Here is a 14,821-nt window from a genome sequence, read left to right as displayed (position 1 = left end):
TGCTAATTACAAGACTTAAGTGTAAATAATGACAAAAGATTATACGTGTATATAAAAAATCTAGCTCTTAAAATGCGCACTTTTAATTAAAACATAAAGCAGGTGTTATTTATATACGGATAAAACTTCTGCGAAATAACTAAATAAAAGTGTGTGCGCGGTGTGTTCTAGACACCTTGTCCTGGCACACGACCAATGAGGAAAATGTTATATTTTGACTTCGTACTAGCAAAGGCAACGAGATATAGATGATTTTAAAACGGCGACGAAGTTATCGGTGCTCTAACTGTTTAGAACTTCGCCTTTCTTCCGATAGCAGTAAATTTGATCCCCTCACAATACAAACATATGTATGAATAAATATGAATAGAAATACATACATATATACTACATAATAACAAATATATATTATAAAGTACATATCTGTAGTGATAGGTATGAAAACACCATATCAAGAAGTAGAATTTACCGATTTTTTTAAACTGCATACTTTTATTTTATTTTTATGATAACTATTTAAGTCTGTTACGGCTTGACGCCCTGTATATTAATTTACATTCAAATCAAAATATATTTTCATTTAGATAATACATAAATATTATAGCCATCACTATTTTTTACATCTAAATAAATCTTCCTTTATTTTTTAAAATAATACTCAATGTATCCAATGCCTATTGATTGCAAATAGTTTGTTTATTTTTGATAAATACATATAACAATAATACACGAAGTGTCTTCCGTTTTGTGAAACTAGTAACAATGAATTTTAATATCTAATGCGGTTCTGTTATGAACTTATGAACTTATTTATTAATGTTCAAGCCAGCTTCTCATGGGTAGAAGGGATCGATATACAATTGTAACAATGATCTCTGTCTTTATATTAATATCTTGGTACATTCCACGGCAGTATCTTGATTAGACATTTACGAGTGTGTTGTAGACATATCATAGGCAGAATACCTTTAACCGTAGATACCTAATGTAATACTTTACTTTTAGTTTTTATTATATATTCATTTTGTTATCAATAAATATATTTTTAATCTATTCTATATTATTTAAAACCTTAAATTATAAATGTGATATTAAATATATTTTGGAGACCTGACTGAATACTGCTACAGTTGTAATATAGGCCATTACAACAATACGCAGGGAGTTCTCATAAACCCTTTTTTTTTTTAAAGTGAAAAAATAAGCGGCTTCATGAAGTTAGTATATGAAATTTTAGTCTAAACATATCAATCCAATTGAAAATACAAATGTAATTTAAATTATTTTTTATTCGTATTTTTATTATACTAGTACAAATCAGTATAGTCTGGTGGATAAATTCTCCTAAATAAACATTGTATTATTCACTTATGGAAAATATAACAAAACATGTTATCATAATTACCCACAAGAAAGTCAAAATATTTATTAAGAAAATGTATCCGTAGGTTCGCTTCGCTTCTACCTTTAGTGATTAAGATTATATTTTTATTTTGTTTGATTTCCGGATCAGAAGACAGTTAAAAAGTTGCAAAAATTTATTTAATTTTTCCTACAATTATATTTTCATTGTTCATTTAGGGCCTGACTTTTTTAATTTGTATATATATATATGTTTAATGTATTTATTCATTTATTTTTTATGCATCGTTTATTTTAAATAATCTCTACTACAAATGTTAGATTACAAATAATTTTTAAGAATACCATACGAAAGCATAATAAAAATGGTTTAAGAAATTAGCATGCCATTTTGTGTACAACAACAACAATGGCAACAAAAGGTTATATATTTGTATTTGTAATGCAGCGGATTATTTTCTGGTATAACTATACAAATGTAACCTTTTGTTGCCATTGGCATGCTGTACACAGCAAACCAAGATTGTTTTCCTGTGTTAGACTTGCTAATTTATTCTTATATTTATCTATTTCTGCTGAGTTTATTGCAATTCAATACTGCGCTGAGCAGGACATAGTTTCGGTTTATGTTCGTGTCTCGGATTATAAATATAAAGTTCTACGTACCTCTACTGTATGAATCGACATTTACTTGTTTATGCCTTGTATATCATCAAATCAGTATCACGTATAAAATCGAACTGACATATTGTCTTCTTTTTGGTGCCCGGCTCATACCATTAGCCCACATTTTCACACAGTTGCATTATTCCATCATTATCCATTAAAAATATATGTTGCGCCTTTACAGACTGATACTCAAACCCGTGTTTTTTTTTTACCAAAAATAGGTAACATGGTTTTCTCACTATATGTACGTTTACTGAGAATAATTGCTCAATCTTGTACATTACGTTTAATTTAATTAGTAACTGGTATCTTACATATATGTATAGAATATATATGTATTAAGGCCGTTATTAAACGTATATTCTATAATTGTATAGGCATAAAATAAAACTAAAAATAAATACAAAAAATATTATATACTCAATGGGGTTACCTAAGGAAATATATCTGGTAATATCCTGGATATTACCAGATATATTTCAAATCCTGTATGACAAAAAACTGCATTAATTAATGACTGCTTAATCGATTTAATCGAGTATTAGGAATGCTTCTACTTATATGGTTTAATACCATGCTTTATTGGATTTATAATAATATTTGAAAGAAATTATTTACATACAATTATATAATAAATAAAAAATAACCCAGAAAAGATTAAACAGATCTGCAGTAGTTAGGTTGCAACAAGTTAGTACTACATAGATAAACCTAAATATTGAAAATATCAACAGCCCGAGCTAATAATTAATTAGATACATAGTTGCGAAACTTTTTACTTACGGAAGCTTTTGGAAAGTTCGCGAAATCTCTAAATTATTCAAACAACCATTAACTCAGTTAGCTTTATGATGCTTAATTAAATTTCTAACACAATTGTTAAATAATTTAAAATAGAATATTATAAATGTAAATTACTTCATCCTTTTAAGTGATTACTATGGTAAACAAGCTGATGATACAATTGATGTAAAATCATCCCTTGACATGAAAACTATGAATATCACAATACATAATATAATGCCCGCTCAGGTTTATGTGTGTAACTGTTCTCGTATTTAGATGTTTAAACATAAAAAAACAGTTTGCTTGTGTGTATAATATAGGAGAAAAAATATATAAGTATACCTATATTCAGCATTTTATAGAGTCTCTATATCTATACCTTCGTTAATACTTATAAGCAAATTTATCAAATCAACTTGAGTAAATTAAGTATTTCAATTAAGTCAAATCTGTACTTTCCATAATACTGATACGTAAGGTAAATCTATAATTATCAATTCTATTTTATATATTTTGGTATAAATCGTTTATAGATGAGTACTATCCAACAGCTAAGTGTAGATGACACAACCACATTGGACAATAGTAGAAGACGGTACTGCATATCCAAATCATGCCGTGTGGAGTAATATTGAGCCAAAATCTAATATATAGAAGTTTGTAGACCGCAGTTTGCAAGTCAATATTCTGCATAATATGGCATGATCTAAACGTACAACAACTCTATTTGATTTAAGTAGACTTATTTTGATCGCTCTTATTCAAAGCTTGCTCAATGCTAAACAAAATTATTCAATTAAGAAGTAAAATGTTTTGTTTATCAAACTTTTTTGTAATTAAAGCATTGAAACTTATTTTATGGATAATTATATATATTTTTTATTTGCTTGGAAAGTATTGGAAAATATAATAAAGAAAATAAAGATTTAGTTCTAATAGAAAAAAATAAAGTCGAATTTGGTATTTATAACTAAAAATACTAGGAACATTTGGATAAGGGAGAACTAATAAAGTTAGGAACATCACTGATAGACAAAATAATTTAATATATCCAATTTGGTAATATGCATAATATAGAAATAAAAAAATATCTTGAAAACGGCAGTAAACATAGTAGATTATTAGATTTTCAGTGCTAAGTAGAAAAAAACAAACAATGATTATTACACTTCATTACATCTTCGTCCTCTGGAATGGCAACTCATGAGTACTAATATAATACGAGAGTCACATGATAACGTGACGTCCGTATTCTTGAATATAGCGATGGTTACCGCTTACCGACAGATTGGCCGCCAGCTTCTAAGAAAAACCAATTACCAATTAAAAAAGAGACAAGAAAGACTAAAAGAGGATGCTTGCGCACATTCGGGCAAACCAAACTGGATAAATCACGTGCACGGCACGACGTATGGAGAGATTTAGGGGAGTTGTACTCCGTGTAGGGCACCATCGTCTTTATTTATCTAGTTACAAGTTTTTGTTTGACCACGCTATTTTTTATAATGTGGACTATGCTACGAGATAGATATTTTAGAGATTTGATATTTGGTTGTAATTATTATAAGTGCAATATTAGAAGAATACGTATAAAATAATAAGTATTGTATTATCAATTGTACTAACAATTTGAAAAAAAATCTTATGCAATTATCTTGAAAAAAATAATATAGTGAGATTTCATTATTTTCAAGAAAATGGGTAACCATCGCTAAATACGAGTAACTTTACGGATAATATATATATGCGGCAGGCGTTGCCATTTCTGACGTCACATGGCAATCACATTACTTACTAATATTTAAAATATACTTTTTAAATCTTTAATGCATATATTTTATACCTGCATAAAATACATGGCAAAGAAATGTGACAAGCCATATTTCAACATGAAAAAACTGCAATTTTTTCATATTAAGTTTTATATAGTTATATAATATAAGCCAGAAGTATAAGGTTTACTTATACAAAAGTAACATTAGATAAAATTGTCTACTCGGAAAAGTGGAGTGGAAATTTTACGGGAATTCCGAAGGCGCGAAGGGCCACATAAAGATTATGCGAGAACCGATGCTCGAAAAATGGATTTTCATATGAAACCCTTGAAATATGAACGACGCTCATATTTCATAGGGCATACTAACTCAGTCGGAACGAACGGGCTATGTGTATTGGAACAAAATGAGATCAACTTATGTATAACTTGATAGACGAGCTACCAAAAATTCTGTGTATTTTCTTTCATATATATTCTAAATAATAACATAAAAGAACTAAATATATAAGAAATATTTTAACTCTTCTAACTCTAAAAGTATTAAATACATATATATATATACTATGAGGTTATGAGTAAACATACATGTGGGGCTGATAAATTTGTGTAAACAGTAGAAAATTTCGCAATTTGTATGTACTTTTCTAAACGTAACTCTTCATTTCGTCAAGTAACTCCATATATCTAATAATCTAATAGAACCAATAAATCAGTAAGTGAATCTAAGAAGCGGTACGCCACAGGACTATAAATAGAGGCGATCATTTCCATTTGTAACTGGAACTGGGGATACAGCTTTGGTGTACAGTCTAAGTGATAAACTGAAACATTTGAAACTCAGCTTAATATCTGAACTGACACTAAAGTATTCATAAATTGATACTGGAAAACAATCTATGCTGGCAAAGTGTACTTCGTCTACACAGATTGACTTAATTAGTTACCAATATGTTTCTACCTATTTCATAAAGTTTAATTTAATTCAAAGAGACGTACTAAACTATGAACCAAAAATATAAATTTGAGTTTATGTAATGTAAGGCCAGATATTGCTAATGTTCTAATGTATACATATATTGACTGTATTTACAATACAATGTTATTCAAACCACGTTAGTAATAACTATAAAAGAGGGCCCGGTGGTCTAGCTGTTTAGCACACCGCCTAAATTCTGATGGTCCCTTTTTCGATTCCTCGCACGATACAAATAGTTGTATTTATGAATATTTTCTTTGTATATTATATATCTATTTACAATATTATATATCTATTTACAATATAATATATATTTAAGTATTTATTTCAGTTGTTCAGTACCAATAACTCAAGCCCTGCTTAACATAGAACTAAATGACATCGAGTGAATTATCAGAAAGATAAAGTTAAGAAGAAAAAATATATGCGAAAAAGTTATGTGTTACATTTTTACAAATACGCAAACTTAAAGTCTTTCGAAGCCAAATCACGCATAATAAACCAACAGTGAGTCTGGAATGAAATTATAAAATAATATCAGTTAAGATTTTGTAGTACAGTAAAAAGTATAAATAATGGAAAGCTAATAAATAGCAAACTTATATAAAATACTTTACAAAACATCTGTCTTGAGAATTTTGGACGATAAACTGGCAATTTAAGTAACATTCAAATCAATTACTTTGGAACTATTGGCTCAGTGAAGCGTGTTTTATTTGCGAGTTAATTCCGCTTTATTCTTATATATTATGTTTCATGTATTGTCTATACTATCAGAGGTAAAGCGGGAAACGATCCAATGAGCGTTAAACTTGTGCCTTATTTATAGTGAGTAGTGGCATTACTGTAAAAAGGAAATCCGTAAATGTATACGTTCTTAGAATACTTATTTTACGGGCTATAAAAAGGGCAATTTATCTTTGACGAACACTAGGTACCTGGTAGGTATTATTCGAAATGCCATTATGTAATTAAGACAGAGTTAGACTAAACGGACGAATGTACATTCCTTCCTGATTTCTTCTTGACTCCTCCTATATTTATTTAATATATTTACCATGAATATTCTAAAAAATGTTTTAGTGGAATTAATGTATACGATCAAAATTTCTACATTGTTATTTCGTTATAATGGGTATTATATAATTTAAGTATTTATTCCAACTTTCTCTGATCTTCCAATTGTTATTTTAATCTAATTTCGCCTTTATAGATAAATATTCATACTGTTAAATGTTATTCGTGTTATAACGTGATATCAGTCTATTTAGCAATGGTTACCACTTATTAACAGATAGGCCGTTAGCTTGTTTGCCTGCCATTGCATTTCATTAAAAAAATCCTATTTATTCTCCATAATTTGGTATTTAATTTGTTATGATGAAAGAGAATTCTTTCATCATAACAAATTAAATTCCAAATTATATAACAAATTAATGTCATTAGACAATTGTTACCATATTCATTATGTTTATACAGCTGCAAAAAATGCAAAATAAATAAATGAGCAAATTTTTTATAAAAACCCTTTATTATCATATTTTTCGTAAAACCTAAACAAATCTGAACCGCTTCTCTTTTTTTAAATAAACGGTCCATATTTTGCAATTCAAAATTATGGATTTCTGGAACGCACGAAAAAATACCTACACATTTTTACGTCATTAACTCCGCATGATATTTTCAACGCAGCGCCCTTTTCATAAAAAAATATTTATTCCTGTTGTGTTTTGTTCGCGTTATCCCAAAAAACCGCTTCGGATCAGCTTCCGAACATGGGACGTGTTTGTTAATTATTTGGTATTCCCAATATAAACGATTGCATAGCGTTTTCAGTTGTTTTCGGAAGTTAATATTAATGTAATCGGTAATTGTTTGCTTCCATTTGCTTTTGAATATTAATAACATAATTAGCAATTATTAAATTTGGAGACGTTCCTTTGGTTCACGTGGAATAAGATATTCTCCGGCGATAAAATTAAGCCTATATTTTAAGTTCGACTTCTAGCAAAACAGCACTTTCTCACTCTGAAGAAGATTTCTGTACAAAGTAAAAAAATATTCACGAAAGAAATAAACAAAGTAAGTAAAGAAATAATAATAATTTTTGAACCATATTTCGATTCCGTGTAATCATGCTAATGGTGCTGTAATATCATCAACATTGGAGATTGTTACATATAGTATTTATTAGAATATTGTATCGTCCAGGGATATCTCAAGTATCATCTGTCTTGCGTGTAATATACTACAGAGGAATATAAAGATAAGGTTAGTATATGATATTGGTATTTTAAAAATATGTACTCCATTTGTCATATTTCATGGAAAGTTACTGTCTAATATATGTATAATGAGTATTAGGCCTAGTACTTTGAAGTATCGTCTAGGCGTATATAATTTATTTTGACAAGCCATCAAATCAAATAGTAATTATTACTGCTCATGCTACAAAAACGCATAATTATTACAACTCACATAATTAAGGATAACTGAAAAACTACTGCCAGATCTTGATAAAATTTGTATGGGAATACAGAGAAAGCTCTCAAGTAAGAATATTAAATATGGTTTACGTAAAAAACTATCGACTAGTGCAGAGAACCTCCTTGTTTTTAAAAGTCGTGGAAGGCTTTCAATATATATATTTTCATGTTGCTCATTTAATTTATCGTTTTAGCAGGACTTGTTAATTGTAAATCGCAAAAAGTTTTGGGCTCGTCCGGGATTTGAACCCGGGACCTCTCGCACCCTAAGCGAAAATCATACCCCTAGACCAACGAGCCACTTATATATTAATGGTGTAGTTACTGATACCTTTGTAGATATGAATAGTAGTGAAATTACCGGTTATAAATATTATCAGTTATGGCTTATTCACATGTCAATTAATGGTGGGGGATTTAGCTAATGTAATAAATTAGATGTACCCGTGTATAAAGAGTATAAAGTAATGTAATGTAAGTCTGTATAAAGAAAAATATTCAATAAGCTAACGAGAAAACTTTCATCCCTCCTTTCAACGCCTTACAACCAATCTTTCGCTTTAAAAAGTAGCCTATTTCCTTTCTCTAGACTATCTGTGTATCAAATTTGACTTAAATCGGTTGAGCCGGTTTGGGGTGAAAACGAGACAAACTCTGTCTGAGTTATTTTCGAATTTCGAATATTAGTAAGGAGTAAGGACTAGACATTTTAGTATCATGTAAATGTAATTTATTTATATATGTAATATCTTTTGTCTCATAAAAGTCAGATAGATCGAAGGTAGCGGCTAAAAAACTATATATACTGGCAAACAATAATAGGTATGAGTCTTATTTTCAACTTTATTATATAATGGGCAGGCAAGGCAATGATTGTATAAAAAATATAAATTATACGTGGACTGGCCGCGAATAAAACTACTTCTATTTCATTAAAGACAACTAGTCAGATCTGATAAAATTTAACGGGAAACATTAGCTTTTAAATGTAAAAAAAACCAGATTTATTCAGGTAGAAAAATATTCTGAGATAATACATAAAATACAGTAGAAATGCTGAGCTCCTTGATTTTTTTTAAATCGATTTATATAAGTTATTAGAGCATTTTCATGCTGTACATATAATTGATCAGATAGGCTGTTTAGTTGTAAATGGTAAAAAATATTTGGGCTCGTCCGGGATTTGAACCCGGGACCTCTCGCACCCTAAGCGAAAATCATACCCCTAGACCAACGAGCCGCTTATATAATATTTGGTAGTTATTCATATCTTTGTATGAACAGTAGTTAAATTACCGGTTATAAAAATTATTATCAGTAAGGGCTTGACCACGGTTAGTTCAATTGTTAATACAATAAAATAGTTATTACGGCATCATGTAAATGTAATTTATTTATGTCTAGTTTGTCGGTTAAAATTGGTACACTATTATGTATTTATTAGTACTTTATTATTAAAAACGTCAACATAAATTCCATATAACTGATAACGACTAAAGTATGTATGTGCACTCTGAAATAAATTGCCTTTTATATTGATTTACCTATTCACTTGCTAAATCCTATTGATGTTATAAAGTGTCTGTCTCTTTGCCTGTCTGTCGGTCTCTATGTTCCTTTTTTATGGATCTAATAGAATTTAACACAATGTATGTGTGAGGACGATCTTAGTCTATCTTTTAATCTCATAAATGCAGATAAACTTGCAGGTAAGCAGTTAGTAAACCATACATAAACAATAAGGTCTCAATTTTAACTTCAATGTATTATCTGACTAATCTCGCACTGCTGCCAAATATACAATTAACTAAGATAATTAAATTACTTTAAACACTAAAGGAACAAACAAAACATCGACCCAGATATCCATTGTTCCTATGTGTCTGTGGGCGACGGTTTCCATTCCACTTTCCATTAGGTGGGGCGTTTGTTTGCAACTCTCCGTAGGTACAAAAAACATTTTCACAAATTAACTATTGGACCAATTTCAATGAATTCGACAGTATGGTAATTGAAACCCAAGGACACATTGTAAACTAGTTCTACACCGAGTGTAATTTATTATTTAAAGAAACAAAAAAATGCTATTACGACAAAATAAGTATGTAGGTAAACAAAAAAAGTATCATCAAATCAGTTGTAATTTAGAAGATATCATCACAGAATATATTAGTAATCATTTTGGTACAAAATTACGTAACACGAATTAAGGATATTATCATTTAAAATTATTGAACATTATTATATTCTATATGTTATATAAAAATCGACATGTGAATACATCCTAATAAGTGAGACGTAATATTGATGATATTGCAACGTACGAAATGTGTGTCACCTTTCACATCAATTGTTTATACAAATTTCGCCTTTAGTACTTTAGAATAGAGAATAGAATTATTAAATTGTTTTTCTTTTTTTCAAAAAAAACGGGACACACTTATTTCAGTAAAAGGTCCGAAATGTAAAAATCTTTAGGGCGTGTGGGTCAACTTTCGAGGATGGCTATATACCACATAACATCATGCTAGAACCAATATGTGACGAAGTAGCATGAGTTAACTAGTATTTTGCAAACATAACTAATTAAAATCTAGTATGCAATAAATTTATTGAAGATTATCAAATCCATCCATCTATCTATTTACCCCTTTGAGATTCATACCCAAAACATCTATTATGGAGTTCATTACTTATTTTAATGTATATAACAGAAAACAGCAAGCAAAATAGTACTGACATAATTTACTAGACATTGAAATCAGTCGAAAGCATGGACATAATTAATAAAAAGGTTGTTGGGCTCGTCCGGGATTTGAACCCGGGACCTCTCGCACCCTAAGCGAAAATCATACCCCTAGACCAACGAGCCGCTTGTAAATTGATCGTATAAAAATAACACAATCGCATTACAAACGAATTCAGTAATCCGGTTGTAAATTATTTCATATGATAAACGACATTGTAATATCTCTTAATCCAGTTTACCAACTGACAAGCCCACGCCAGTCACCTTCGACTGGTTAAAACGCAGATATAGTAATAAGTTGATTAAGACAGGTTTTATTAATTTCCACCCAACCTCGTCGGCGTGACTGAAGTAAAAAGAACTAAGAGATATATACTAAAAAGAAAGTCTTTTTTATTTGCACATAAAAACTCAACACCATTTTTACATACCAAACTAGGTCTCCAGAATTTAACATACGTCGGCATTGGCAACCCAAAGTAGTCCGAGTATGCTTTTTTTATGAAGGCGGACAATTTTTGATCATATATTTTCCACAAATACCTCTAGACCTCCTTGAAGAAGACACAATGAAATTTATAAATAAACTAATTTGAATATACCCCCTATTGATAGAAATTGTCGACTACTCATGCAAATTCAAGATGCCATCTGTATAACCAGAGCTGCTACAAAAAATCAAAGTGTAGATTCTAAATCATCGCACCCAAATTAATAAATATGGGTAGAAAAACCTCATGCAACCTCATGCATATTTTATTGTTCTGTGTTGATAACTGAGCTGTTAAAGCGCCAAAAGGCATACATAACTCAAACACACTGACTTTCATATTTTTAACAAATCCTGTTCATTTGTGGGCTATAACATGACTGTTATTTATTATAACGTGACCCTTAATAGTTGCGGCAGCAGCACCAAGAAGAACAAGATGAAATAATTAGTCCAATTGTGTGCTATTTACATTATATACATTAATTATACTGTAGATATATGCATAGAATAGAATAGAATAGAAAATCATTTAATCAAATAAACTTATATTGAAGCACTTTTGAATAGTCATTACATTTTTTTAATCTACCGCTCATTCGGAGAGCTGTCTCATCACAAGAAGAACGAGCAAGAAACTTGCGTGTTGCTCTTTTAAATAATTTTATTATTACTTTACATTTTTAAGTGTGTGAATATAAACCACCAATTAGCACTAATTCAATTAAATACTCAAGTAGAAAAAATATTAAATATATAACCAACTGGTTGTTTGAATATATAAATAATTAATAAGAGGAAATCAGTCATAGTGATTAGAGCAGACCAGTCCCTCTAAGCAGCACCCGTTCACGAGTATTACGGATGAGCCAGCTATCACTGCTATTATTTTATGTATTTTACTCAACTATAAAAAATTTAATAATAAATACCATAATATATGAACTCCCTATACTCGACGTCTACTGAATGAACTTGAGTGACAAGTAAAACAACTTGGACTTGAGCTTAATTAAAAATATGACTATTTTGCCAGATGGGGTAGTCAGAGATATTGTCACCTGTCGGAGTAGTAGTGAACCCTTGACATATCCAAGGGCTTATCGCTGTCTCTCAGATTTCATACGACATAATTTATACACGTAGAACATAAATAATAAAGTAAAATCTCCCTGATTGCGATTATAGTATGAAAATATCAGCAATGTCATATAGATTAACTTTCACTCACTTGTTCGATTCGTGTTGTTACTGCTATTTTAAAGACATATACCAAGCGGCTCGTTGGTCTAGGGGTATGATTTTCGCTTAGGGTGCGAGAGGTCCCGGGTTCAAATCCCGGACGAGCCCAAACCCTTTTTTAATATACAGTTAGCAAAAAAGTAATATAGTCTTACTATATTATTTTCATTGAAGGCATTTTGAAGGAAACAGCATGTATATTGAAAAAAATAATACATTGTTATATTATAAAAATGAAGTGAGTTTGGTATATAATGATATATCTATCTAATTAGTCAGTTAAAAGGTTACTTATATACTTACCTAACTAGGTCAGGACTCAAAGAATAAAGAAAACAAACTATATTCTATACTCAATTATTTGAGTATTAAATAATTCCGCTCCTTTTTATTTACAGAACATTTGTTATATGCTATTTTATCCTGTCCTAGTAGTAACTTAGATAAATGAAAGGCCCTATAGTGCCTCTCCTTGGTGAGTCCTAGAAAAATAACTGTATCTGTCTACGTCATCCCCATATCAAAACTAGTCCGTAGTCTAATCTAACCTAATCAGAGTTATAAATGAATAAAAACAAATTTTCTTATATCTTTATATTCGTCATAATATTCATTTTTAATTATTATTCAGTAGTAATAAATAATATATATGTTTGTATGTATTATGATGAATATATATACTACTTGAGAGGATTAAAGAAAAGAGACTTATCATAGATATTATTGAGAATAGGTGGGGAAAAATGTTGGGGCACCTGATACGACACGACGAACTAATTAACAGCATTATTGAAGGAAACATATATGGAAAGAGAGGAAGGGGAAGACCAAGACACAGCTATATCAAGCAAGTTAAAGGAAAAGTTGGAGTCATATTGTATCAACAGCTAAAAGGACTGATAGAAGATCGTAGATGGTAGCGGGAGCTCCACCGACAAGAGCACAGCTCTTAAATTATGAATGAATTAATATATACTACAGAGGTTTCGCATGATTACCGCATATATATGTAGATATATGTATTAATATGGCGTGGCGTGATTATAAAAATTATAAATCTTCCTCCTGAATTCCGCTATCTATTGCTGAAAACTGCGTTAAAAAGTGTTGCACTGTTTAAAAGATATTACTATGTAAAGAAGACTACTATCGTATATACACCATATACATAATATTTATTTCAATTCATATTATGTCTAAACAGTATCACAGTCATCTAAATTATTTCTTCAAAATCTGTTTCTCCCCTTTCTTCATATATATGACATAATTAACTTTTATACGAATTTATGTATGATATATAGTATATACATTACATATCTATATAAAAAAACTCACAACAAATCAATTTTTTTTGGCTGGACAGATACTTATCACTGCATGATATTTGTTTCTGACTGCCGGTGAAGAGTGTGTTGCAAGGAGAAAGTTGTAATCCATAACGTTAGTTATGTAAATTAAAAATATTTTGATGACTTTTTAATGTATTTTTTAAGGCATAAAAATGAACTCTGTAGTATTTTTCGTTTTTGTGCCATATAAATTTGAGTCGGATTGAAAGATTTTCATTCGTGTGACAAAATAAAGGTGCTTGTTTTTATTCTTCATTACAAATAATGTGTTGTATCTACTCCTTATAAAATTTTGCTTGGAGTACCTACTCCTAACTCTGACCTCTTTTCCTCTGGCCTCCTAATCTGATCGTATAATTTGATGAGAGTTCCACCATTGACCAGAAATACATAAATAAACGCCTATATAACATTATCATCCAGAAAAAACTGACTCCGACTTAGATATCGAAGAGCAATAAATTTTTATAGATTACAACGATAAATATTTATGACTCGTATAGTAGTTCCGATAAGTGATAAGGGATTTTTATAAACCGTATTTCATTAGAATAAGGTCAACATGTTTTTATAACCGATTAAAAGTTTTTCAAAAAGTCTTATTTTGCATTTTGCCTTTCTTAGTTGTAACTAGTCGCTCTAGAGATCGTGTTTGCAAGCAACGGTTGTTCCGTTACATAGGTGAGACATTAGCTTTTATTAGACTTCAGGGTATCGTCATACCCTAATAAAATCGTGAAGGAATGGACTTCGTTCATAATACCTGTACCATATAAGCTAAAATTTATAAAAGAGTTGATCTTCAGTTCATTTTAGTAAAAGATTACAATAGCCTTCTGACAATTTGATTTGATTTACCATCTGTTGAGTCTATAACTAGGTAATAAATAATATATTTAAGAGAAGACACAGTACTGCTAATTTTATATACA

The 14,821-nt window shown here is 30.0% G+C and overlaps 1 protein-coding gene and 4 non-coding genes across 5 annotated transcripts in view; 2 read left to right on the top strand and 3 right to left on the bottom strand.

Moving 5' to 3' along the window:
- Positions 1-14,821, top strand: part of LOC131840854 (dopamine D2-like receptor) — a 180,370-nt gene that overhangs the window by 10,152 nt on the left and 155,397 nt on the right. The window lies entirely within an intron of this gene.
- Positions 8,285-8,356, bottom strand: Trnap-agg (transfer RNA proline (anticodon AGG)). The gene has a single exon. It is a non-coding gene; the product is annotated as a tRNA-Pro (tRNA).
- Positions 9,225-9,296, bottom strand: Trnap-agg (transfer RNA proline (anticodon AGG)). The gene has a single exon. It is a non-coding gene; the product is annotated as a tRNA-Pro (tRNA).
- On the bottom strand, positions 10,857-10,928 carry Trnap-agg (transfer RNA proline (anticodon AGG)). Its single transcript has one exon. It is a non-coding gene; the product is annotated as a tRNA-Pro (tRNA).
- Trnap-agg (transfer RNA proline (anticodon AGG)) lies at positions 12,574-12,645 on the top strand. The gene has a single exon. It is a non-coding gene; the product is annotated as a tRNA-Pro (tRNA).

The sequence above is a fragment of the Achroia grisella genome, unplaced genomic scaffold (assembly GCF_030625045.1).
Source record: "Achroia grisella isolate CSIRO2021 unplaced genomic scaffold, CSIRO_AGI_Agris_v1 utg1063, whole genome shotgun sequence".
Classification (NCBI taxonomy): domain Eukaryota; kingdom Metazoa; phylum Arthropoda; class Insecta; order Lepidoptera; family Pyralidae; genus Achroia; species Achroia grisella.
Note: the sequence above shows the minus strand (reverse complement) of the source record. Positions and strands in the feature narration are given on the sequence as shown.